Genomic DNA, 26,287 nt, shown 5'->3' with positions numbered 1-26,287 from the left:
GGAGGAAGTTATTCTTTCTGCCTAGTTTCTGGGAAGGCTTCTCACCTCTGGCCCTCAAAGTTCTGTCCACTTGTCAGTGAAATGGTTATAGAACATCCAGTAAGATGCAGGAGCATGTGCAAAGGCACTGGAGTGGTGAATACATATTGCATTCAGAATACTGCCATCATTGCATTTAAGAGTGACCAAAACACTTGTAAGGCAAAGATGTGATGGGGAAAAAGGTACAGAGGGAAGTTGGGACCGGATTCAGAAGGGTCTTGAATGTCAACCTAAGGAATATTTTACTGTATTGCTTATCAGTAAGTTGACCATACAATTTATGGTTTCTACTAGGATCCTTGTAAGGGTGAAAGGAAGGGCCTATTAAAATAATTACACTGGGAACACAGGGGCAAACCTGGGTTTACTTGAGTGAACTAGAACATGTGGTTACCCCATTAATCAGGAGCCACTGGGCTTTGTTGAAGCAGAAGATTGACACTCATGATTGGGAAACATAATTCTGACAAGTTAAAAAAAAAAACAACCATAAATCAGGCAGTGTTATTTCTTTGCATAAAACTCTTCCCTGGCTTCTAATTAGGCTTCACATTAGATTCAGACTTCTGATAGTGGCCCAAAATGCTGTGGGTGATTTCACCTCTACTCACCTCTCCCACCTCATCTCATACACTCTCCCCATTATCAGCTAGGCCCTAGTCAACATGGCCTTCCTTCCAGCCCTTGAAATCTCTTTATTGCCATGGACCTCTCCTAGGTTCTTTTTCTCTTTGAGGCTGATTTCTTCTCTTCCTTAGGTCTTATTTTAAGTGACACCTCCTCAGTGAGGTATTCCCTGACCCTTCTAGTGGACCCCCACTAGTTATTCCCTACACAAGCACCTCCTGTGTAGTATTTACTTATTTGTTTATTTACTTGGTTGCAGGTTTATCTCCTGAATTTGAGCTTACGTTCACTGAGGAGAGACCTTTGATTTTCTCAGGTCTCTTTACTTGTTGCCCAGCTCAAAGCCTGACACACAGAAGGTGATCAGCAAATATCTGTCCAATGAAAGAGGAACATAGAGGATATTTTGGCTGTAGAGGTGATTTGAGGCAGGGAGACCAATTTTTAAAGCTTTGACTAAATCCTACATAAGGAATAGTGAGTTGAATTAGATCTGTGATAGTGAGAAATAAAAGGACAGACATGTAGGAATAAATTCAGAGTAGACACTTTAGACATTTATGAATGATTTCAGAGAGTGGTTAAGGGACATAGCAGTATTTAGGGTAATACCTAAATACCTAAATAAGGTTTCCCTCCTAGCCTACTAAATGGATTGTGATACTTTCAATTTAGATGGTGAACACAGAAATAAGCTAATAGGACAAAAGGTTGAGCCCAAGTTTCTCTGAGTGTAGGCTAATCCCTGGAATATGGATTACCTAGAAGGAAGGTGGAAGTATGGTCAGAGAGGATGAGCAGGCTAGAACTACAGACACAGACTTAGGATCCGTTGGATTTAAGGAATAGTGAAGTTATAGCTGTAGATGAGACTCAAAGAGAATAGAGCCATGAGTGTAGGTGGGAAGCCTGCAGATTCCAATATTCCAGGGATGTCAGAGGAAGACGAGGCATTATCACATTAAGAGCGTGCAGCAGGTGTAAGGCACACATATATGCTGTGGGTAATAGGAGACTTTAGTTTTGGGAATTATTGTGAAAACCCAGTAACTTAATACCCAGATGTTACTAAAATCTTACTATTGCATGAACAAAAATAGTATTACACAACTTATAGCCACATTTTAGTTTCTCTAGAGTCCTTTTTGATAATGGGCTCTTTGAGTATACGCAGTGAATGAATGGCAAACATAGTCAATTTTTCTTCATTTTTTCCTGTGTAGTTATGTAATTAATATAATGTCTCAAATGTTAAAATTTCCAGGAATCTTAAACCATGACTGTCATAAGCATCCATGAAATCAAAACTCTTGTATACTATCCAAGGGTCTATTCATAATACTGATAAAATGTGCATGTTATTTTTTTGTAACATGAATGTGCCTAATAGGAGGAACCTAGGTGGTAGCTTGTTTTTATGCTGAGCACTTTCAGTTAGTGCCTGTGAGAAAAATTTTCAAAAAATCATATAATTAAAGTCAGTTTTACTCACAGCAGGAGTTGCAGGTACAATGTTTCTGTGCAGATGTTTGGAAGTAATCTGTTTCTCTGTCTGTTACCTTAAACTTCAAAAATGAGGAATAAATGAACAGATTTAGATAAATGGAGTAACTGTTAAAGGGGAGAGAAAAAATATACAAAAGGGGAGCATACACTGACAGGAAAATAAAGGAAGAACATGGCAGTTATGTAAGGATGACATGAAATAGTGATATGCCTTGCTCTAAGAAAACTCCATACCTGAAAATCAAAACTATATTACAAGTGTATTTATATTATTAAATATTTTTTCTAGAATTTACAGTGTGGTTTTATATGTGCAACTGTTGTTGAGTGTTTAGAGACAGAAAGTACTCAATAAATGTTGAATTGAATGATTCTTGACAGATTGAGAGGCTGGGGAATTCAGTTCACAGCATCAACTATTCATTGAAGCAACTGAGCAACCCAAAATTAAATAAAGCAAAGCCAAAATGGCAAAATACACAAATAAGAAAGTATGATATGCTTTTTCTACAGCATTTCAGGAACTCTGCTATTTCTTTATTCTTGTTTTTCTACAGCTTCTTAATGAATATACCTCTTTATTATATTTACTAGGGGACTACACTATATAGAGGAGGGATAAATAGAACTTGATTATAGAATTATGTCATATTTTCATCTTACTTAAATGCTCTTTACTAATTTATGGAATGAAAGAATGAAAAACAAAAGGAAGGAAGAAAGGAAGGAAGGAAGAAAAAGAAGTCTACATACCCAGGGACACATTTCTCAAAACTTTTTTTGTGATGTGTGGCATCTCTTCCTGATCTATGGAAGAGAAAATACAAGTGAGAAGCTATGCTGTTTTTCTTTATAAAAGATTACTTACATTTTATTTTATAGAATCTCTTTTTAAATTTATTTTTATTAATTTTTTTAAAATTTCATGGACACTGCAACAGCCTCCTGTTAAAGAGGGACTCTTAATGTTGGCAAGGATTTAGTCTAGGTCTGAGAAGGTGGATGAGAAAGACTCACATCACAGAGACTAGCCAGGAAGATGTTAGTGGCTGTGTCTAAACTGGACTAGGGATTGAAGGGTTTATGGTGAGAAGAGCAGGGCTATGTTAAAGGGAAAAATGGCATAGAACTTCCGTAGGCAGATTTAGGATTAAAATTTGAGTGTGTGTGCGGGTGGGGCAGGGGGAATCTGGACAGTTGCTGTTGTATTACACGGTCATTTGATATTCACAGGAGGGAAGTGGATGGATGAAGTGTCAGGTATGTGCCTTTTTGCCTACAACTTTAAGTAGTTAATATATTCATAAATCATAGATAGTTTTACACATCTATGTGTAATATAATATACATAGATATATTATATATAAATATAACATATTTATGAATATATTATGAATATATTCATTAATCATAGTCTACAGGATGAGCAATTGGCTATAGTAAAAAGGAAGAGCAATTGGCCAGAGTGAAAAGAAAGTAAGAAAAAATCAAACTAAATTAATTCATTGATGTACATGTTTATTTAGTAAATGTTTATTAATTACAGGGCACTTGTATAGAGTGCTTAGGGTAGTGGAGGTGGAGAGCAGTATGCAGAGCAGTATAGGTAGTTATGAGTTTTAAGTTTTGGGTCCCGAGAAACAACCAACCCAGCCAGATGGCTTTGGGAGCTTCCTGATCCTCGAGCTCACATTGCTCAGGTTGGTCCCCTCACCCTTCTTTTCTGCCTTATAGCCTGAGGACTGAATTCTCACCATTCCATTGCCTCCCCAGTTCTTGCTTTCTCATCTTGTATAAGCATGGATTCAGCAAACAGTTTTTAGCTAGACTAGTGGTGACCAGAGAACAGAACAGGGGCCTGACAGATCCAGGATGGAGCTTGCCTTAGTCTTCTGATGACTATTTTCCTGGTCCCAGCCCACTCAGCCTCTGTTTCACCTCTTTGTTCTTCTCACCCTGTTCCAGACGACGTACTGAGGAAACATTGCAAATAACTGACTTACCGACACAACTGTGGAGCTCAGCATTTATAAGTTGGGGCATTCACTGTTTTACAGATGCTGAAAGAGTGTGAAAATGCAATGCATAAGCATTTGTCTCTCAGTTTCCATATAAGCTTTCATAATATAAATTGTCTAATACAATAATGATGGAAGTTTGTTTAAAATTGTAATTGATTTAAAACATAATTGAATAATACACATAAACATAAAAAGATGTATCCTTAATTTGATAGAGATTCTGAGAGGCTCTATAATAATTTCTTTCTGCATATCTCTGGAATCTCTGCATTTCTCTCCATTCCTGATGCCATTTCCTTGGTCATACTTAATTTATCCCAATGAGACTGGTATGTCTTTAACTGTAGCCTTTGCCCCTTTCTAGTCTAAATTGCAGCCCAGTCTCAAGTCATCTTATTTAATTTCAGATATAACCCAAAGGCCTTAAACCGGACTACAGACTTTTCCAGAATTTGGTGCTTGCTTACTTCTCCAGCCTAACCTGTCACCACCATGTCCTTCACATCCTGCACTGAGACCTACCAAATTTCTTTCACTTATTTGAATGGACCTTCTTGCTCAGCTCCAGTTTTTTATACATATTCTCTCTGTAGGTTATGTTCTCCCCCTCCTTTTGGTCTGGCTGTGTACTATTCTTTCTTTTGTCATGCAGTTTCAATACCACTTTTGTCTTCACTAACTACCTCCCTAGACTAGATTAGGTTCTCCTGATGTGAGTCCCCATTATATTCTGTACTTTATTATATGTGAGCTAAATTATAATTGTTTAAGCAGTCTGTCTTCCCTGTGAGACCCAAACTCTATGCTTTCAATGACTATTTTTATCCCACTGTATTTCTATAGTTAGCACAGTTCCTGTCATGGAGGGACACGCTCCGTGGTTATTTGGTGAATAAATAAGTTTAGAAATGGTCTATGTGAGGGTTCATACTTGGAACAAAATGGCCTTGCTAATCTGTAGTTTCTAGATATCTGCCAAGCCCCTGTAACAGTGGAAGTAGAATACAGAGAGCAAGATCCTGAATCCAGGAACGAGACCCAGTAAAGTAGGGTGAGTATTAGAGCTCCTGACTTTAAGAGAGCCACACATGTTTATAAGTAATTGAATCAGAATGGGACAAATGAAGAATGACAGTGTTAGCTTATCAGTGCAACAAAAGGCTAAAACCATTCACAGTACTTTTGCATTCCTAGGTCTTTGCGTAGTGTGATTTTTTTTGGAGTAGCTTAATGCTATAACAAATTGCAATCATCTTTATGTTTAGGATTACATTTATTTTTTGACAGGTTTTATTTGTCTTTTAAATATCCTATTTGTCTGTTTTTGAATGTTAAGTTTCTACCAGAAATCCAAACGTACCATGAGGATTCTGGATTTAATATGGATCCTAGAAATCCTGAAATTTACTTTTTAGGATAACTTCAATGTGCAGTGAATAAATCCAGGTAGATAGTTCTAGACTTCAGATTAGGCTGGAAAAATGTATAGTATAACATCAATCCCATTATCGAATTGAAAAGGAAATTAGATAAATGGGGTAAATGCGATAAGCCTGAGATTCTGCATTTCTGATACGCTTCTAGGTCATATTGATGCTGCTGGTCTGAGAACCACTATTTGACTAGCAAGGGACTGTGTGTGTGTGAGGGCGGGGGTTGGTAGCTGAAGAGAGTGCAAATGGAAGGACAGCATGCTGGTACTTTGGGAAGGAACCAGCAGAGAGAGAAAAGTAGAAGATACAGAAGGAAGAGGATAACAAAAGAATCATTGCTGGCTTAGCTTCTTTAATGTAGAAGAAATACAGAGCGCAAGTGGAAAGACTTGTTCTAGATCTCCAGAATATGTCAGCGTCTCTTTTTCTGAGACTCTTCTGAAGGTAGGAGAAGGTGCCCCTTTGTCTTTGTTTTTGCTGAGTTCATTTCCAACAGGTTTTCTACAAGCTATTCTTTAAAGTTTATTTTCTTCTTCCACTTCTCCCCAAGTGCCCTTTATTCAGAAATCTGTCTCCTGGCCCCGTTGTTTCTTTTTTCAACTGCCTTTGGGTTTTCATTCTTGAATTTATTTCCTTGCTGCTTCAACTCTTGTCTAAGAAGTCGTCCTCACCTCTTGCCTTGATTATAGATAAGGAAATGAGGAAAACAAGTTATCTAAAAGGTTAAATATATAGTAAATGGGATGGGGTTCCTATAGAATTCTAGAACAATGACTTTTAGTACTTTAAGATGGTTCCTTAGATCAGTGAGTTCCCCACAAGCTGCATGAGCATCAGGTGGGAAGTTGTTAGAAATGCAAATTCTCAGATCCCACTATTTCTGATTCAATTAAGAATCAGAAATTCTAAGTGGGGCTCAGCAGTTTGTGGCTTAACAGGCCCCCCAGATGATTCTGATGAATACTGGAGTTTGAGAATCACTGGTTTAAACAAAAGTGAAACATATGTTCAGGGAGCATAATAAAAAATTTTACCAGAAAAGAGTCAAAGGAAACACATGAGTGTTTTGAATGATTCAAACACCTGAGTGTAGTAAATTCAAAACACCCAAGTGCAGTAAATTAAGAGGGACTTGTAGGTAGGCTAGCTTCTGAAAGATTGCTCAGTACCAAGTGACATTTGGCACCTGGTCACCAAAGAATAAGTGTTTATTAAGAGCCTGGTTGAGCTGAGTGGCAGAAATGAGAGAAAATGAACCAACAACAGCAACAAAATAGTAGTGCTACAATGACCCTAACAACAACAACAACAACAAAAATAATAGTGCTACAATGACCCTAACAACTATGTTTGATACTGTTTCATACTGTTTAGTGCCATATGTATATAAACATAATAGGGATCTAACAATTGGGTGTTGTTGATTCTTGTTCTAGGAGAACTCTCTCCCTTCTCCCCTCCATCTTACTGCCTTCCTTTTTTTTTTTTTTTTTTTTTGAGACAGAGTCTTGTTGTCGCCCAGGCTGGAGTGCAGTGGTGCGATTTCAGCTCACTGCAGGCTCCACCCCCCAGGATTCACGCCATTCTCCTGCCTCAGCCTCCCGAGTAGCTGGGACTACAGGCGCCCGCCACCTTGTCCGGCTAATTTTTTTTTGTATTTTTAGTAGAGACGGGTTTCACCGTGTTAGCCAGGATGGTCTCGATCTCCTGACCTCGTGATCCGCCTGCCTTGGCCTCCCAAAGTGCTGGGATTACAGGCATGAGCCACCGCGCCCAGCCTCCTTTGTTCTTAATAAGTACCCATATGTGAGTTGTATAAAACATCTTTTCTTTTTTTTTTTTTTTTTTTTTCTTTTTTTTTTTTGCAGGGGAATACATCTTCTTTCTTAAATCAACTTCAAATAATTTTAGAGACATTGTGGAGGGGAAACATTTTGGATAGGAAATTCAGTGTATCGTACACTGGAAACCAGTAGAAAACCTTAAATTCTAATTTACCTATACTATTATATCAATCCATAGAAAAGTACATAAAGTGACATAGCTAAAAAGAAATGTATTACATAAATGAATGCTAACATGTTGTAGGCAATAAGACAAAACAAATTTATTTGTAAATAAAGTTTACAAGTAATATCGCACATATGGAACTATAAACATACATACTTGAATTATATTCTGAGTCACACTGAAAACTAAAATAGTAATGTTGATATAACATGAATTTGAGTGAATGAGTATCTGTAGAGGGAGGCCCGGTGTGTATGTGGGATCCACATTGGCTTTACTGTGATTTGGGTGGTAGTGCCCACCCATCACAGGAAGGGGAATTATTACATTTTTCTTATATTACAAGTCAATGGTGGTTTTTTCACATGAATTTCCTGTTACAGAAACACTGTTTACATGAATTTTAAATTTAAGTGTGTGTGGGCATTTGTGAGCACTGGTGTAGTAATTAAATACATGAGAGAATACCACTGTTGAGAGATGTGTGTGCTGTGAAGGAGACATTGAGGTGTTGGGAGCTGCTTTCAGTTATTGAGCAGATCCATTGTTTCACACTTTTGTGGACTCAGAAAATGACACCCTAAAGTGTGGTGCTTTGGTACACTGAGTACTTCGAACTGAGGAACACGAAGGGTCTCAGAAGCAAAGTCTCTTTCTGACCTCCCCTTCTTTCTCCCATTCCTCTTTCTCCCCAAGGCAGCCATAGAAACTAGAATTATTTTTCCCTAAGGCAGGTCATTGAAACTAGAACCCCTTTCTGAAAAAAGCTAGACATAAAACCTAAAAACATTACTCTAACCTTCTTCTTCCTTTCTGTGTAAGAGCTGACCAGAGGGAAATTCTCTGACCTACCTTGTCTGAAAGTAGATCATAAGACACTCATTTCAGAAGGGGTCCTTCTCTGTGCCCACAAGGAATGAATGCCACACAGAGAGGCCAGGAAGAATCCAAACAGACAGGCCTTGCTGGGTTTCCCCTCTTTGACTATTACCATTAGGACATATCATTTTTGTTCAATTACATTTCTGTATGGCTGTCCATTCTGCATCAAACCTAAGCATAAAGCAGACAATTTTCTATGAATCTTTGGGTTGTCAATTCCAAAGGCTCCCATATCAAGTAAAATTTTGATTAAATAAATCTGTTATCTTTTTCTCCTGTTAACCTGTTGATATGATTTAGATGTTTTGTCACCTTCAAATCTCATGTTAAAATGTGACCTTCAGTGTTGGAGGTGGGCCTAGTGGTAGATATTTGGGTCATGGGGATGGATCTCTCAAGAATGATTTGGTGCTGTCTTCACAGTAATGAGTGAGTTCCCTATGAGTTCATGTGAGCTCTGGTTGTGTAAAAGAGCCTGGCACTTCTCTCCCTCTCTCTTGCTTCCTGACTCACCATGTGATACACTGGCTCCCTGCTTTCTGCCATGATTATAAGCTTCCTGAGGCCTCACCAGAAGCCAAGCAGATGCTGGCACCATGCTTATACAGCCTATAGAACCACTAACCAAATAAACCACTTTATAAAGTTCACAGTCTCACATATTCTTTTATAGCAACACAAAACAGACTAACACAGAAAATTGTTACTAAACAATGTGACGTTGCTATAAAGATATGTGAAAATGTGAATGTGGTTTTGAAAGTGGGCAATGGGCGAGTTTGGGAGAGTTTGGAGAGCTAAGAAGAAGGCAGGAAGCTGAGGGGAAGTTTGGAACTTCCTAAGACTAAATGGTTCTAACCAAAATGGTGATAGAAATATGGACAGTGAAAGCCAGACTGATGAGGCCTCAGACGGAAATGAGGAATTTATTGGGAGTTGGATAAAGGTCACCCACTTTATACCCTTAGCAAGGAACTTGACTGCATTGTGTTCATGCCCTAGGGATCTGTGGAAGTTTGAGCTTAAGAGTCATAATGTACGGTATCTGGTAGAAGAAATTTCTAAGCAGTAATGCTTAGCATTCAAGATGTGCTGTGGCTGCTTCTAACTGCCTATTATCAGATGTCAGAGCAAAGTAATAACTTAAAGTTGGAAGTTACATTTAAAGGGGAAGCAGAGCATACAAATTTGGAAAATTCTCATCCTTGCCATGAGTTAGACAAGGAAAGAGCGTTTTCATGGGAGGAATTCAAGTGGGCTGTGGAGCAATCACTTTCTAGAGAGATTTGCTTGACTAAAAGGGAGTCAAGTGCTACTATCCAAGACAATGGGAAAAAGGGCCTCAAAAGCATTTTGGAAGTCTCTGAGGAGACAGCCCCTTCCATCACAGGCCCAGAGTCCTAGAAGGAAGGAATGGTTTTCTGAGTCAGGCCCAGGACTCTGCTGCTGTGCATCACCTTGGGAAGCTACTCACTGCATCCCTGCTACTACTGCTCCAGCTGTGGCTCAAAGGGCCCCAGATACAGCTCAGGCTGCTGCTCTAGAGGGCGCAAGCCATAAGCCTTGGCAGCTTCCACTCGGTGTTAAGGCTGCAGTTGCACACAATGGAAAAGTGAAGGAGGCTTGGCAGCCTTCACCTAGATTTCAAAGGATGTGTGGGAAAGCTTGGGTACCCAGCCAGAAGCCTGCTACAGGGGTGGAACCCTGGTAGAGAGCTTCTACTAGGGCAGCATGGAGGGGAAATTTGGGATTGGAGCTCCCACAAAAGAGTTCCCACTGGGGCACTGTCTAGTGGAGCTGTGAGAATGGGACTGCCATCCTCCAGATTTGAGAATGTTAGAACCATTGGCAACGTGCACTCTGAGCCTGGAAAAGCTGCAGGCACTCAACTCTAACCAGTGAGAGCAGTCACGGGTGGAGCTGTGCAAGGCTTTGGGAGCCCAACCCTTACACCAGTATGCCATGGATGTGGGACACTGAATCAAGGATTATTTTGAAACTTTAAGATTTAATATCTGCCTGCTGGGTTTTAGATTTGCATGGGACCTGTTGCCCCTTTATTTGGGCTGATTTCTCTGAAATGGGAACCTGTACCACCATTGTATCTTGGAAGTAAATAACTTACTTTTGATTTTACAGGCTCATAGGTAGAAGGAACTTGTCTTGAGTCTCAGATGAGACTTTGGACTTTAAGTTGATGCTGAAACAAGTTGGGACTTTTGGAGACTATTGGGAATAGATGATTGTATTATGGAATGAAAGGACATTAAATTTGGGGTACCAGAGACAGAATTATATAGTTTGGATATTTGTTCCCTTCAAATCTCATGTTGAAATGTAATCCCCAGTGTTGAAGGTGGGGCCTAGTGGGAGGTGTTTGGGTCATAGTAGCAGATCCCTCATGAATTACATCATGTCCTTCTCTCAGTAAAGAATGAGTGGTTGCTCTGAGTTCATGTGAGATTTGGTTGTTTAAAAGAGTGTGACACCTCCCCTCTCTCTTGCCTCTGTTCTTGGCACATGACACTCTAACTCTCCTTCACCTGCTATCATGATCATAAAGTTCCCGAGGCCCTCAACAGAAGCAGATGCCAGCATTGTGTTTCTTGTGTAATCTGCAGAAACATGAGCCAAATAAACTTATTTTCTTTATAAATTATCCTCTTTCAGGAATTTCTTGATAGCAATGTAAACAGACTAACACACCTATCTTTTGTTACATTAATATTGACCGTGACCCTTATAAAGGGTGAGGAAAGATGTCATACCTTTTCTGCCTCTATGGCATTATTATTTTGTAATAAATGTGTGATAATTTTTTCTATTTTTGGTTTTTCTCAATTTTCTCATATTAGGAGAGAAATATTACTTATATATCTTTAATACATTCAGACTATGTCAGCTATTTTTTGTGCTTCAAAGTACACAGGAAAAAGATTGCATCCAGAGGAAGCTGTTTCTTATGTTTCAAAAAGCTGAGCTCTAAAAATTCCTCATTACTTTTAAAAATTAATACATCACATGAAGAACAAAGATTAGGTCGCCTTTGTGTCCTCTTGTGGTGCTGGATTCCATGAGATCTTGTACCCAGTGGTTTCTCAAATATGTTTCTGGGCTTGATATTTAAAATGATCATCTCTGACTAGGCTTGTAAATATAAAGCAGCAGAAACTATTTTCATGGAGTAAGGTAAGTTTTTCTGTGTAAATTATAATACATGTAAAATGTTAACATTTTACATCAATTTCACAAATACTAGTTGGTGAAAAGGTAACTGGTAAAAATAATGCTTCTGATCCTTATACATACTTTTTATAGTACTTGAAATTTTTGAACTTATTAATAAAACAGGATATGCAGAATTTAGGCAACTTTCTCTCATCCTTTGATATTCTAATAAAAAATACCTTCTTTCCTGGAATTAGTATAATTAATTTCTTTCTGTAAAACAGTATTTTTGACAGAATGACCTTGACACCGAGTTCATACAAATTATATGGCATTTTGCAAATTTAAAACCTAAATGTGTTAATAACTGTGCTTTTAATAACTCCAAAGTTATTTCTACCTGTGTATTTTTAGGGAGTGTTTATTCTCATGTGTTTATTTTTTATTCTATGAACCACAACACATCTTCTCCATTTGTCTTGTGAGCAGAAATCAGTCTAAAAGTAGGCCAGGTCCATGCCTGTGGGCTGCTTTATGTGGCTGTGCAGCTCTCTGTTGCCTGCTAGTGTGAGAGATACAGTGGGGGCTGGACCTGGAGGCATGTGTGCCTCAGTGATTTATACTTTTCTAGTCCCACTTTAAAGAAGTGCCTTGCCCATGCACAGTTGTCTGTGATGGTGAACACAGTGACAGCAAACTTAGTTGTTCATTTAATCTTTTTAACAGTAAATACCATATTAATCCAGGCCTTTTGTACCTGGATTCCTGCAGGCCTGTAGTAGTGCTGAGGAGCTTCCATAGGTATGAAAAATAAAGTGTTGCCTGTAATCCCAGCACTTTAGGAGGCCGAGGTGGGCGGATCACGAGGTCAAGAGATCAAGACCATCCTGGCCAACATGGTGAAACCCCGTCTCTACTAAAAATACAAAAATTAGCTGGGTGTGGTGGTGCGCACCTGTAGTCCCAGCTACTTGGGAGGCCGAGGCAGGAGAATCGCTTGAACCTGGGAGGCGGAGGTTGGCAGGTAGCCAAGACTGTGCCACTGCACTCCAGCCTGGTGACAAAGCAAGACTCCGTCTCAAAAAAAAAAAAAAAAAAAAAAAAAAAAGATAGCGTCATTAATTAGATTTACAACATTAGTTTTACAAATTTATTTTTGTTTTTTTAAAAGACTTTCTGAAAGTCTTTGCCTCTTTTGTATTGGTAGACTTAAGGCCAGAGTTCTAGGCAGTGACTCTCAACCCTAGCTCTGCATTATAATCATCTGGGGAGCTGTTAAAAGTCTTGATGCCTGGGTTGTACCCCAGACCAATTACATCAGAATATCTAGGGTCTGGACTGAGACATGATTGTTTCATAGTCCTTAGGTTATTCCAACATACAACTGAGATTGAGAACCACTGGTTTAGGGTGAACTATTATTTTTACTATAGTCAACCCAAATGCCCTCATTGGCAGTTTTCATTATTCATCTCACTTAATTTTAATCTTTTTATTTTACTGGGATATTCTCTGAAGTACACTGCAGTTGTCTATTAGAAAGAATGGAACCACCATTCTATTTGCTACTTCTGTGAGATCAGCTTTTTTAGATTCTACATATAAGTGAGATGATGCCATATTTTCTTTCAGGAGCTGACAGTTGGGGGAAAATAGGGAGATGTTGTTCAAAGGGTCAAAGGGTTTCAGTTAGGATGAATAAATTCTGGTGATCTATCGTACAGTATAGTGACTGTAGTTAGGAATAATGTTCCATATCCATGAAAATTGCCAAGAGTAGATACTGAATGGTCTTACCACGGAAAATGCTAAGTATGTGAGGTGATATATATGTTAATTAGCTTGATTTAATTATTTCACAAGATATATATATGTGTATATATGTATATATGTATATATGTGTTTATATATGTGTGTGTATATATATGTATATATAACACAACATTACCTTGTACACTGAAAATATACATAATTTTTATTTGTCACTTGTACTTTATAAAGCCGAAAGAAAAAGAAAAAATGGAAGGAACTGATGTGGACCTTTCTGACATGGACCTTTTTGGGGATGCATTTGACTATATTTTCCTACATGAATCTCAGAGATTTGAGAGCATGAATGACAATGGTGAGGGGGTAGTGGTTCTGTGGGCAGCTGGAGGTGTCTGTGTGCATATTAGGAAGTGCTGCTGGCACGGCTGGGTTTGGAGTCGGGCTCTTCGAGGTAATCTCAAACTCCCTTGAGTGAATACTGAGCAACTGTAAAATGAGAGCTAGCATTGATTCCAACCCCCTTTTTTTCTCTTGTAAAGGTAACTAGTAGAAGTAGACAGTTTCTTCTACTCTCAAAAGTCGTATTATAAGGTACATCTTTGAAAAATTAGAAGTAGTTGTATTTCTGCTCTTCCTTCAGTATTACCTTTTGTTATCATATGTAGCTTACTGAACATTTGGGGTATACTTTTGAAACAGAACTCCTTGTGATAATACCATGATTTCTATGGTGTTAAGAGTCCTTAAATTAGTAGTAATACTCAGAAGCCCATTATTAGTTAAAATGACTTTTCAGAAAAGGGTAAATATCTTTCCTTCCATCGATTCACCTTGTAGATGACTTCTTATATAAGCTGGCTATGAAATATTATTGGCAGTACGCTGAACATTTGCAAGAAACCCTGTATCAGTTGATGCAGAGGTGATTTTTATTGCATGATTTACAAGTAAATGTTTAAGAGGGTACTTTGTTTGTTTGTATATACACACACATACACATATCTACATGGTTTTTAGTTAAAATTACACTAAAATCTTGTGGCATCATTTGTCTTAATTCACACATTTTAATATTAATACTGTTAATAAACAACTTTTCGAACAGTTCCAAGCTGTTAAATTTACTTAAATAATTAGGATATTATCTTTTAGGTAGTTCTGTGATACATGCTTTTTTCCCCCAACTAATGAGGATTTTTATATTTAAAGAAAGTAGTAGACACATGATTTTTATGGCATGAATATCATGAATTTATATGTTTACTAGAACACATCCTGGAAATAAATAGAGGTGGTGTGGTGTTAACAACCATTCTGACAATAGATTTGAATAAGGAAAAGGGCAAGGCTTAGAATGCCATGCTTAATATAAAAGACTTATAGATACTAATGAATGATCATAATCAACGTTTAGCATCTGGTAGCTGCTCCGTGATTAATTTAGGAATGAGCATGTATAAATTAATGAAGAAAGAAACAACAAAAGGAGGCCGGGCGCGGTAGCTCATGCCTGTAATCCCAGCACTTTGGGAGGCCCGAGGCAGGTGGATCACGAGGTCAGGAGATCGAGACCATCCTGGCTAACACGGTGAAACCCCATCTCTACTAAAAATACAAAAAATTAGCCGGGCTTGGTGGTGGGCGCCTGTAGTCCCAGCTACTCGGGAGGCTGAGGCAGGAGAATGGCGTGAACCCAGGAGGCGGAGCTTTCAGCGAGCCGAGATAGCGCCACTGCATTCCAGCCTGGGCGAAAGAGTGAGACTGTCTCAAAAAAAAAAAAAAAAAAGAAGAAGCATTATTGATGGAGCATTAGGGTTGCCGAAGATGAATTCTTGGAGACACAGTGCTTATTGGAAAGAGCACTCTTTCCAATAAGAAAAAGTGGCTTTTAGAGTCAGAAGAATCTGAATTTGAATATTAGCTCTGTCAACATTAGCTAACTTCTTTTGAGGAAGTTGCTTACCTCCATGATACACACTCTCCTACTCTGAAAAATGAGGATGACAATGGTTTGGATATTGAGGAACTTAAGGATTAATGAGGAATGCTTCACACACTGCTTCCTGTCACATAGGCAACAAATAAATACTAGTTTTATTCTCCCTTGGCCTTGATAATCTGATGGGAAGTTCATTAATTCCTTAGCAGGAGGAGAACCTAAGATTTTTTTTTTTTTTTTTTAAGAATTGAGAATTTTATTGTTTAATTCTGTCTTACAAACAACTGAATCTAGCTGTTAAGTAGATTATGTTGTGGAAAAGGGTAGGGCAAATATTTAAGAGTGTTGTGTGAGTTTTTTTCTTCCAGTAAAATTGAATGATGGGCATCATGGCCACATTCTCCAGTTTCAGTCCAGAATCAAAAGTGAAAGATCCTCAGTGTGTTACAGGTCTGCTTCTCTTAGGAATAAATTGTTCAGAAAATGTAGGAATTCGGGTGTTACTGTGTTCAGTGATTTTTGTGAGTTACATTAATGGAACTTGATTTTCATTCTCGATTCCGTTTCTGTATTGTTATAAAATGCTCTAATCTGATTGCTATTCTTTTGTTCTGATTTCTCAGTTATATAATTTTCAGTGTTCTTCCCCTTCCACAGTGAGCTTTGTGATTTCTGTCATCTGTTAAACATCATCTCTACTTGGCTATTTCAGGAGCCCCCATAATAGGTTGTCTGCCACGCTTTTTGCCTCTACAGTTTTTTTTTCTGTCACAGTTAAGATCATGTCTTATGTGTTCCCATCATTTAGCTCCTACTTGTAAGTAAGAATATGTGGTATTTGGTTTTCTGTTTCTGTGTTAGTTTGCTAAGGATAATGGCCTCCAGCTCTATCTATGTCCCTACAAAAGACATGATCTCATTCTTTTGTATGGCTACATAGTAGTCCATGGTGTATATGTACCACATTTTCTTTATCTAGTTTATAATTGAGGGGCATTCAGATTGATTCTATGTCTTTGCTATTGTGATGAAATTGTCTTTACAACACACTCCATGACAAAAGTTTACCTATGTAACACTTGAACTTAAAAGTTAAAAAAAACAAAACAAAACAGAAAAGTAAAGCAAACAACACCGTAGTCTATAAAACGTCACTTCTTTTTATTATACTTTGAGAATTGACTCTTTTTATTATTTCTTTATAACATGAATGTCTGAAAAATACTATCTCATCTGGGAGGTTTTCCATAAATTTCACACCTTGTAATATCATTTACTTCTTTCTTTAACAATTTATGATTGTCACTGTGAAAAACATTTCCACAAATTTAGTTTCAAAGATCTAATTGGCTTTTTATTTGCAGTTCATAAACTAGGTAGCATCTAGTCTACAAAATAAAAAGGAGCTTCAATGAATTAAAATCATATCTTAAACAGTGAAGATCACGTTTTAAACAGTGAATGGATTTACGTGATCTAGTAGCTGATTCCATTCAAGGCCCTCTCTGTTGTGCACCCAGAATCTCTTTTCAGCCCATATCCCTATCTGTGCATTACCTCTGCTCCAGCTCTACTTTCTCCATACCATTGCTTGTGCCCCTGCCTCTGTGCCCTTATCTGTGCTTCTTCCTGGTGTGAAAGACTACCCCCCATCCCAATAAATGCTCCATGATCTCTCAACACTCATACAATATCAAGTATTTTTGGCCCTTCCCTAGTTTGAACTAATTCATCTGTGACCCTCTAGCGTATCACCTGGATCTGTGTTTGACAGAAATGCCTTTTTGCCTTGCAGTAGAGTCAGTTGTTGCCCTGTGTTTTCTGAGTTCTCTGAAGCGAGGAAGCCATGACTTATTTATCACTTGAGTCCTTTTAGTCTTATTTCAGTGCCCTTCTGTTGTAACACCTAACATGGATTTGATGAATTAAACAGAATACAGTATGAGTTGTGTGAAATCATTTATTCTGGTGAGGCGAATCTATTTAGTTTGGTTTATTCTCTTCTGGAAAAAAAATGTGTGTTAATTTTATGTTTTAATGGTAAGAGATTATTCTGCTCTCTTGGTCAAGTATATTTAATTTCCTAGACCACTGATTTTGAAGTGAGTGATGGATGGATGAACCATAATACTAAAGCTATGATGTTTTACTAGTTTTTAACTAGTTATAAAAACCAGAAAACCCCTGAGAATGGACTTTATTTTCAGGACCAACACAATAGTAAAAGTCAGTGGAAATGAGTTCTGCTTGATTAAGGTATCTACAGAAAATTGACTTTGAGCTCTCCTTTTTTACTGATCACAGAATATATTAGGTTGGTGCTAACGTAATTATAGTTTTACTATTTTAATCATATTTGACAAGGTAATGCTTGACCAGTGAGCCTTTTTCGGCTGTGCTTCTTTTTCAGAATTAGGCATATTTTTGTTTGTATGCTAGAGAATAGACTCTGCAGGATCAAGCATATGGCTTTTGGCCATATCCCTAATGTACTTACAGAGTTCTCATTTGGGCTTTACTGGCAGATAGACTATACTTAAAAAGAGTATTAGCTATGCAATCACGTATGTCTCCAAACTTCAGTGTGTGAATAATTCTTGTCTTCATAACAAGCCTATAGTTAGTTCATACACTTAATGTCATGTGATGAGTTATTATGTCACGCTTCAAATATTTCATTCAATGGTGAAATGAAAGACATTTAATTTCTAGTTGAAAATTGGCCTGTTAACAGTTTTTTTTTTTTTCTATTTCTGGGTTGTCTGGGGTGATATATTTTCACACAGTTTTGTGAGCTTTTAAGAAAAGTGTAATTTATGTGATTCCACAGTGACATAATCTTTTCACCTCTGAACTTTTGTAATGCGTTTTTAAAGAATATTGTTATTTTCACGAAAATGGCCATACTGCCCAAGGTAATTTATAGATTCAATGCCATCCCCATCAAGCTACCAATGATTTTCTTCACAGAATTGGAAAAAACTACTTTAAAGTTCATATGGAACCAAAAAAGAGCCCACATCGCCAAGTCAATCCTAAGCCAAAAGAACAAAGCTGGAGGCATCACGCTACCTGACTTCAAACTATACTATAAGGCTACAGTAACCAAAACAGCATGGTACTGGTACCAAAACAGAGATATAGATCAATGGAACAGAACAGAGCCCTCAGAAATAATGCTGCGTATCTACAACTATCTGATCTTTGACAAACCTGACAAAAACAAGCAATGGGGAAAGGATTCCCTATTTAATAAATGGTGCTGGGAAAACTGGCTTGCCATATGTAGAAAGCTGAAACTGGATCCCTTCCTTAAACCTTATACAAAAATTAATTCAAGATGGATTAAAGACTTACATGTTAGACCTAAAACCATAAAAACCCTAGAAGAAAACCTAGGCATTACCATTCAGGACATAGGCATGGGCAAAGACTTCGTGTCTAAAACACCAAAAGCAATGGCAACAAAAGCCAAAATTGACAAATGGGATCTAATTAACCTAAGAACTTCTGCATAGCAAAAGAAACTACCATCAGAGTGAACAGGCAACCTACAAAATGGGAGAAAATTTTCGCAACCTACTCATCTGACAAAGGGCTAATATCCAGAATCTACAATGAACTCAAACAAATTTACAAGAAAAAAACAAATAACTCCATCAAAAAGTGGGCAAAGGACATGAACAGATACTTCTCAAAAGAAGACATTTATGTATCCAAAAAACACATGAAGAAATGCTCATCATCACTGGCCATCACAGAAATGCAAATCAAAACCACAATGAGATACCATCTCACACCAGTTAGAATGGCCATCATTAAAAAGTCAGGAAACAACAGGTGCTGGAGATGATATGGAGAAATAGGAACACTTTTACATGGTTGGTGGGACTGTAAACTAGGTTAACCATTGTAGAAGTCAGTGTGGTGATTCCTCAGGGATCTAGAACTAGAAGTACCATTTGACCCAGCCATCCCATTACTGGGTATATACCCAAAGGACTATAAATCATGCTGCTATAAAGACACATGCACATGTATGTTTATTGAGGCACTATTCACAATAGCAAAGACTTGGAACCAACCCAAATGTCCAACAACAGTAGACTGGATTAAGAAAATGTGGCACATATACACCATGGAATACTATGCAGCCATAAAAAATGATGAGTTCATGTCCTTTGTAGAGACATGGATGGAACTGGAAACCATCATTCTCAGTAAACTATCGCAAGGACAAAAAGCAAACACCGCATGTTCTCACTCATAGGTGGGAATTGAACAATGAGAACACATGGACACAGGAAGGGGAACATCACACTCTGGGGACTGTTGTGGGGTGGGGGGAGGGGGGAGGGATAGCATTAGGAGATATACCTAATGCTAAATGATGAGTTAATGGGTGCAGCACACCAACATGGAACATGTATACCTATGTAACAAACCTGCACATTGTGCACATGTACCCTAAAACTTAAAGTATAATAATAATAAAATAAAAAAAAGAATATTGTTATAAGATTCCTTTAGCAGAAATTTCTGAGCACTCACCTTGTGCCTGGCACCATGCTAAGTGCTTGCAATACACTGGTGAAACAGATAAACAGGCACTTTCTCTTTGGAGTTTACAGTCAAAGGCAGAAAACAGATGGTTAACATATATTAATAGGTTTCATGGGAACCAATTACAGGGGAATCAGATCAGATATAGAATATCAGAGATGGCCGCCTTGAAGAGAAGCATTTAAATTAAAATCTGAAGATTGAACATTAGCCAATCAGGATAGCTGAGTTTTGAGAGGTAAGAGAATGTTCTGGATAAAAGAAATACCATAAGGTGTGGAAGTGAATATGGTTAGAGGAGTTATTCTGAAACTTGGCTGCACATTAGAATTACCTGTGTGGTTGAAAAAAATGCAGTTTTTATTGAGGTATTGTCAGCAGATGAGGGACACAATAAGATTTGCAATTGAAAAGACCACCCACTGGGCTCCATCATGAGACACATTGGCAAGGGGTGAGGGGGAATGTGTGGAGACCAGTTAAGAATTCATTTCCCTGGGATTGGCAAAAAAGGGGAGTAACTTGGGCAAGGGTAGTATCAGTTGAGATGGTGAATAATGGTGAGAATAAAAGTTGGCAAAAGGTAAGTAGAATAGGTGAATTAGGATAATTTTGGGAAAGGTAGTATCGTATAAACCAAGTGAAGAGAATATATATTTTTTAAACTTTATTTTACTTTATTTTTCTGGAACAGAAAACCAAACACCGCATGTTGTCATGTGGGAGTTGAACAAGGAGAATATTTTCAGAATGAGAAAACAGATGAGATGTCAAGCAAGGTAGAAACTGATGACTGTCCATTAAAGTGACCAGGAGGCCACTTGCTTACTCACAGCTTTGTTGAAAGAAGTAGCTTATATATGTGGAAGATCCAAACACCTGAGACTGGCAGTGAGTGTCATAGAATATTAATGGAAAGAAAACTGCGGGCATGTGGTTAGGAATTTTCAGAGAAGAGACAGCATGTGAACAAGGAAGCATAGAGCGTCAATAAGCAGGGGTTTCTGCAACCCAGGAAGGGAAGAACATCCTGAGGTTTGGATTTAGTATGTCCAGGGCAGAAAATATGATTGTTCTTATGAGGTTTGCCCTAAGACATTAAACTGAGGAGAGACATTAAAGGACCGTGTAATAGGACTGGTGTAAAATCTACACCAGTTGTGTGTGGGATGTAGGAGAGAGGAAGGAACTAACATAGGAAAATCCGATAGGAGAATATAGGTGTATTCTAAGCATGATGAGAAGAGAATGGACCAGGATGCTAGCAAGGCTAAAGGGTAAAGGTTTCAGTGTGGTGTATTTTGTAACAGACAAAAATAATGAAGCTTATTTAATAACTGACTAGCTGTAGGAGAGAATAAAGGAGTGCTCAAAAGGGATTCAAGATTTTGAAATTGGTGCTTTAAAGAAATAACATTTTATCCAACAATGATGTATGTATATGCTATTTAATTACTTTGTTGTTTATAATTACTAAAGATACTCTTGGGAGGGAAGGGGGACATGTGTTTAATAAGCCAACGGTTACAATTTTTTTTGGTACCTGCAAGATCCATTGTTAGATTTCTCTTGGGGTGACACCTCCACAAAAAAGGGAGAGGGTCTCTCAGATGTGAATGGTGATTCTGGACCCTCCAGGATTAGTGAAGGTCAGAACAGAGTCCCCCTATGTGGATCAACGTAATTTATGGGGACTCCTGGCACCCTGGGGGAAAAGGAGGTAAATGCATCAAGACCTTGAAAGGCACTAATAGGATGACTGATGCATATTATGGCCTATATTATAATCTTCAGCGCTTTGGAGAAACACTATCATTAGTCCTCAGAAATGAAGATTAAAGGGGATTTTATGAATGTTTTATGTATCCTAGGACTATGAGATTATTTCCTTGGAGAAGGCTAAGTTATTTGAAGATATATGTTTAGCATTTACCAGGGACAGTCTGACCTATTGATTCCAAAATAAATAAGAAGAAGGTGTTGGAAGATATTATTGCCCACTGTGATCATATTTCATGTAATACTAGCAAAATATAGTAATTACCGTGATTTTCTGAAGTTTGTGCTTTCTTATCCTCTGTTTCATAGAAAGCAATTTCTTTGGTATCTGTGATTGTCAGTAAGGTTTTAGAAAATAATTTGATTCTAGTCTTTCACAGTGAAGTTTTTGATAGCTTTTAAACAAAGCCTACACTTCATGGATGGGTTTTGATGTGTCAGATGTAAAAAAATAAAATGAAATCTTGAAACCAGAATCCATAAACCATAAGCCTATATAAGGCCCACTTTAAAAAATGTTCTGGTCGCAGTAAGGCCTTACCCCTGCAGAAGCAGCTCAGACTTGGAGCATCCTCACAGGAGTTTCCTGATTGAAATCTCTGTCCCTTTGATTGCAACAGATGTACATTAGTTAGAGAAAAATCTGCCTGAGTCCCTATCAGACAAATCAATGCCCACATACAGGCAGAGACTGTAGTTGTAAGATTTATAAGTTGCACAGTACCTAGTAAGACGAATGTGGTTGAGAGAGTGAAAGTGAAAGGTGAAAGAATTGGAAGGTGAATTAAAATTGCAGACTTGTTGTGCTTGTTCAGGTGTGATATAGTAAACATTCAATTTAGGCAGATGTTTATTGGTTGGATGATTATATAGGTAACTGAAAGTTAAAAAATATTTTTCAATACAATAATGATGTTCTAAAATAGCCAAAATAATTAATAGGCACTTAAATGTATTATACTAGCTTAGTTCTAAAGATTGGAAAAGAAGAAAAAGTCTGCTTACTACTCATTAGGAGCTTATGATATGGTTAGAAAGGTATGAGCTCCTAAAGTAGTCACGTGTAAAGATACCACACATGATGCATGTAGTTTTGTCTTGGTTATATGCATGTTCATTTGTTCATTGATTAATTGATTCATTTATTTATTCAACCAAAACACTTTGATTTCTGGAAGTCTACCAGGAACAAGACCAAAGTAATACAATTTATATTAGCATGGAGAATGTAGACATTAAAAAGTAAACCTGTAAGCAAGAAAACTGAGTGTTAAAAGCTGTGAACAAAATAAGCCAGGTTGAAGTGATGGAGTACCTGGAGATAGAGCAGGGCCACTAATTTAGACTGGATCGTCAGGAAGCCTTTATTCAGAAGGGAATGTTTGAGTTGACTCCTGAGAGTGGAGCCATCCAAAGTGGTTTGAGGCAGAAAGTTCAGTGAGCAGAAACAGCTAGTGTGGCTGTGGAGCAGAGCGAGTAAGGAATAGAGGGTGAGTGATGAGGCCAAGAGGAGGCAGAGGAAATACCTGTTCCAGTGGGTAGGACTCTCAATACAGTGGGAATTCTTTGGTGAACTTTAACAAGGAGTTTTAAACTTCTTGCTCTGGTTGCTGTGTGGAGAATGGGCTGTAACTGAGAGGGGATATAACAGAACTGTGCCCATAAGGGAGGTGATAATGGTTTAGCATAAGGTGGGATGGGACAGTTAGAATATGTAAGGCTCTACTTTCACAAAATAGAAAGTAAGTGAAGAGAAGCCCCAGAAAGGGAGCAGAGCTCCAGCTAAACTTTGAAAGATTAAACAAATTAACATGAACTCATAGAGAGGAAATAGGAAGACATTCTTGAGTCACAAAGGTGAGAGTGGAGATGGGATAAATGGGGCATATCCTACTTCTCTGCTATCCAAAGAATAGTAGTGTAAACATACATTAACCCATGTATGCCTAGTGTCCTATTACTGGAACTCTAAGCATGTGGGAGTTAATTATATCCTACTGCTCAAGGTCATCCCCAAGGTCTGATTTCAAAATCCAAAAAGTTGCAACCTTAGGCATAAATGGGTTATTATAAGATAGTGTTTCTCACACTGGAATAACCTAGGAGCTTTAAAAGATAGTAGTATCTGGGTTTTACACCCAGTGATTCTGGTGTGTTTGGCATAGGATGTGGGTTAGTATTGGTGTTTTCCAAAAAGTAAGTCACTCTAATGTGCAGGCAAGATTGAAAACCAGAGATGTAAGATCTTTCATTATAATGACTTAGTGGCCACAAATCTAGCAAGAAACAGGTAATGCAGGCTGAGTGCAGGAGTTTGGGAAAAGAGCAAAGCAGTACTTTAGAGACTTTTTCAATTAATCACTCCCTTTTTATTCAGCATTTATAGGGTACAAACAATGTAGAGAACAGAGATATGAGAATCCCCTGAATATTTACTTAGAAGACAGTTTTCTGGAACCTTCCTTAGGAAACACTGAATGTCTATGCTTAGGAATAACTAATTTTAGTATTTTCTTCTTATGATAATGTAAGTTAAGGAAACATTGCATTGGGTAAAAGGTATCAGTGCATCTGATTTTGAATAAAGAGAGTGAAGTAGATACATGGTAGAAATGAATATCAACCTGAGTTGCCTAGCAAGGGAGGCTCAGGGGACCAACTCAGTCTAAAGGTAACATCCCAGCAGCATAGATGTGAGCAGTTGGAACTCTGTGGCCAAGAGCTGAGGTCAAAGCAGTGTCTTCAGTGTCTTGGTGGCAAACAAAGTCAGGCAAATTCTGGCCGGGCGCGGTGGCTCATGCTTGTAATCCCAGCACTTTGGGAGGCCGAGGCGGGCGGATCACGAGGTCAGGAAATCGAGACCATGGTGAAACCCCGTCTCTACTAAAAATACAAAAAATTAGCCAGGCGTGGTGGCGGGCGCCTGTAGTCCCAGCTACTCAGAGAGGCTGAGGCAGGAGAATGGCGTGAACCCAGGAGGTGGAGCTTGCAGTGAGCCGAGATCGTGCCACTGCACTCCAGCCTGGGTGACAGAGCAAGACTCCATCTCAAAAAAAAAAAAAAAAGTCAGGCAAATTCTCTTGGAGAAAGGCTTGTTCAAGGAGAGAGAGATCTGTGAGATCTTAACAGGAAAGGTAATTGGAGAGAGCTGTGTAGTTTGGCATGTATAGTATATAGGGGGCACTGAATTGGGTGTATTGCTGACTTCAGTAATTTTATTGTTTTTACCAGTTCCTCATGGTAGCATTCATGCATTGATGAGTGGAAATTATGCAGGTGGATTCACTGTTTCACTTTGTAGCAGATTGTATCATCATGACTTTGACCTTATTCTATAGGGCTGTGTGTGTTATTGACATCACAATATAAGTGTTCGCCTTGTCTCATCCTGACACTTCATGTTTGTTAGGAAATGGAATTAGGACTATGCTTTTTACTATACTGCAAGGTTTTGACCCTTAAATAATGGAATCCAAAGAGAGATGGTTTCCTCTGATCAGCTCCCAGTGTTTCCCTACTAACTCTTTTCTTTCAGAGCAATTATTTTGCTCATTTATTCAGTCCCTTTTAATTCAGTATTTGTAAGGTACAAAACAGTGTAGAAAATACAGAAAGATAACAGTTTAAGCCCTGCTGATAGCATCACACAGTCTAGTGAGAGTAAGATCACATCATTAATTGTACCCAATGAGACCCTGTAGTCCAGAGAAAGATACTAATGTTCAGAGGAGAGAGAGAAAGTGATTATTTTGTCTTAGAGAACAGGACTTTTGAAAGTATTTTTGAAGGAAGTTGCTTACCTTTAAGGATGGATAGGATTTAGAGAGCTATGGGTACTAGGCTATTTCAAACAAGTGGGAACAGTGTAAAGTATAGCTAGAGAAATATACTGGCAAATGATGTAATATGACTGTGGCATACAGTGTGAAGAGGTGTTTTAGAAAATAAGATGACAAACTAGGTTGAAGCCTATTAAGAAAAGGTGTGACAGCCAGTGGAAAACATGCTGCATTCTGTAGGCAATAAGTGGCATTTTAAGGATTTTCCAGCAGGAAAATGAAGGGGAAACTTAACATATATTGAGTCTATGCTATGCATTTCTAAGACGGTATACTTTCCATAAGTTATTTATTTAGGTTATCTGACGGATAAGATTATTTAGACAGAGTAATTAGGCATCAGTGTTTAGAATTGTTTGGGAGAGGGAGGAGATTGGAAACAGGGCCATCACTGTCATAGCTCAGGTCTTACATGTAATTACTTTGGCATGGAAATAAAAGAGGTGCTGGTATTTTTAAAAGGTTTTTAGTTGTTAAGAAATTTTGAGCTCTTACTCAACAATAAAGGCTTGGGATATAGCAATAAATCAGGGAGTCCAGGACACTTAAGGAGTGCACATTCCTAAGGGCATGGACAGAATATGCCATTAGGAAATGATCAGGAAGTGGTAGTAATATTTAGAGAATTAGAACTGGATGATGTGATAGAAATTAGGAGATCAGCGAGACCTTTCTGAAGAAGGGACATTTAAAGAGATGCTTGAATGA

At 38.2% G+C, this 26,287-nt stretch overlaps 1 protein-coding gene across 2 annotated transcripts in view; it reads left to right on the top strand.

Moving 5' to 3' along the window:
• The window catches only part of MEI4 (meiotic double-stranded break formation protein 4), a 239,635-nt gene that overhangs the window by 35,502 nt on the left and 177,846 nt on the right, over positions 1 to 26,287 (top strand). The window lies entirely within an intron of this gene.

This window comes from Nomascus leucogenys, chromosome 3, assembly GCF_006542625.1.
Source record: "Nomascus leucogenys isolate Asia chromosome 3, Asia_NLE_v1, whole genome shotgun sequence".
Taxonomy (NCBI): domain Eukaryota; kingdom Metazoa; phylum Chordata; class Mammalia; order Primates; family Hylobatidae; genus Nomascus; species Nomascus leucogenys.
The sequence above is the reverse complement of the archived record's forward strand: the minus strand, read 5'-3'. Positions and strand labels throughout refer to the sequence as shown.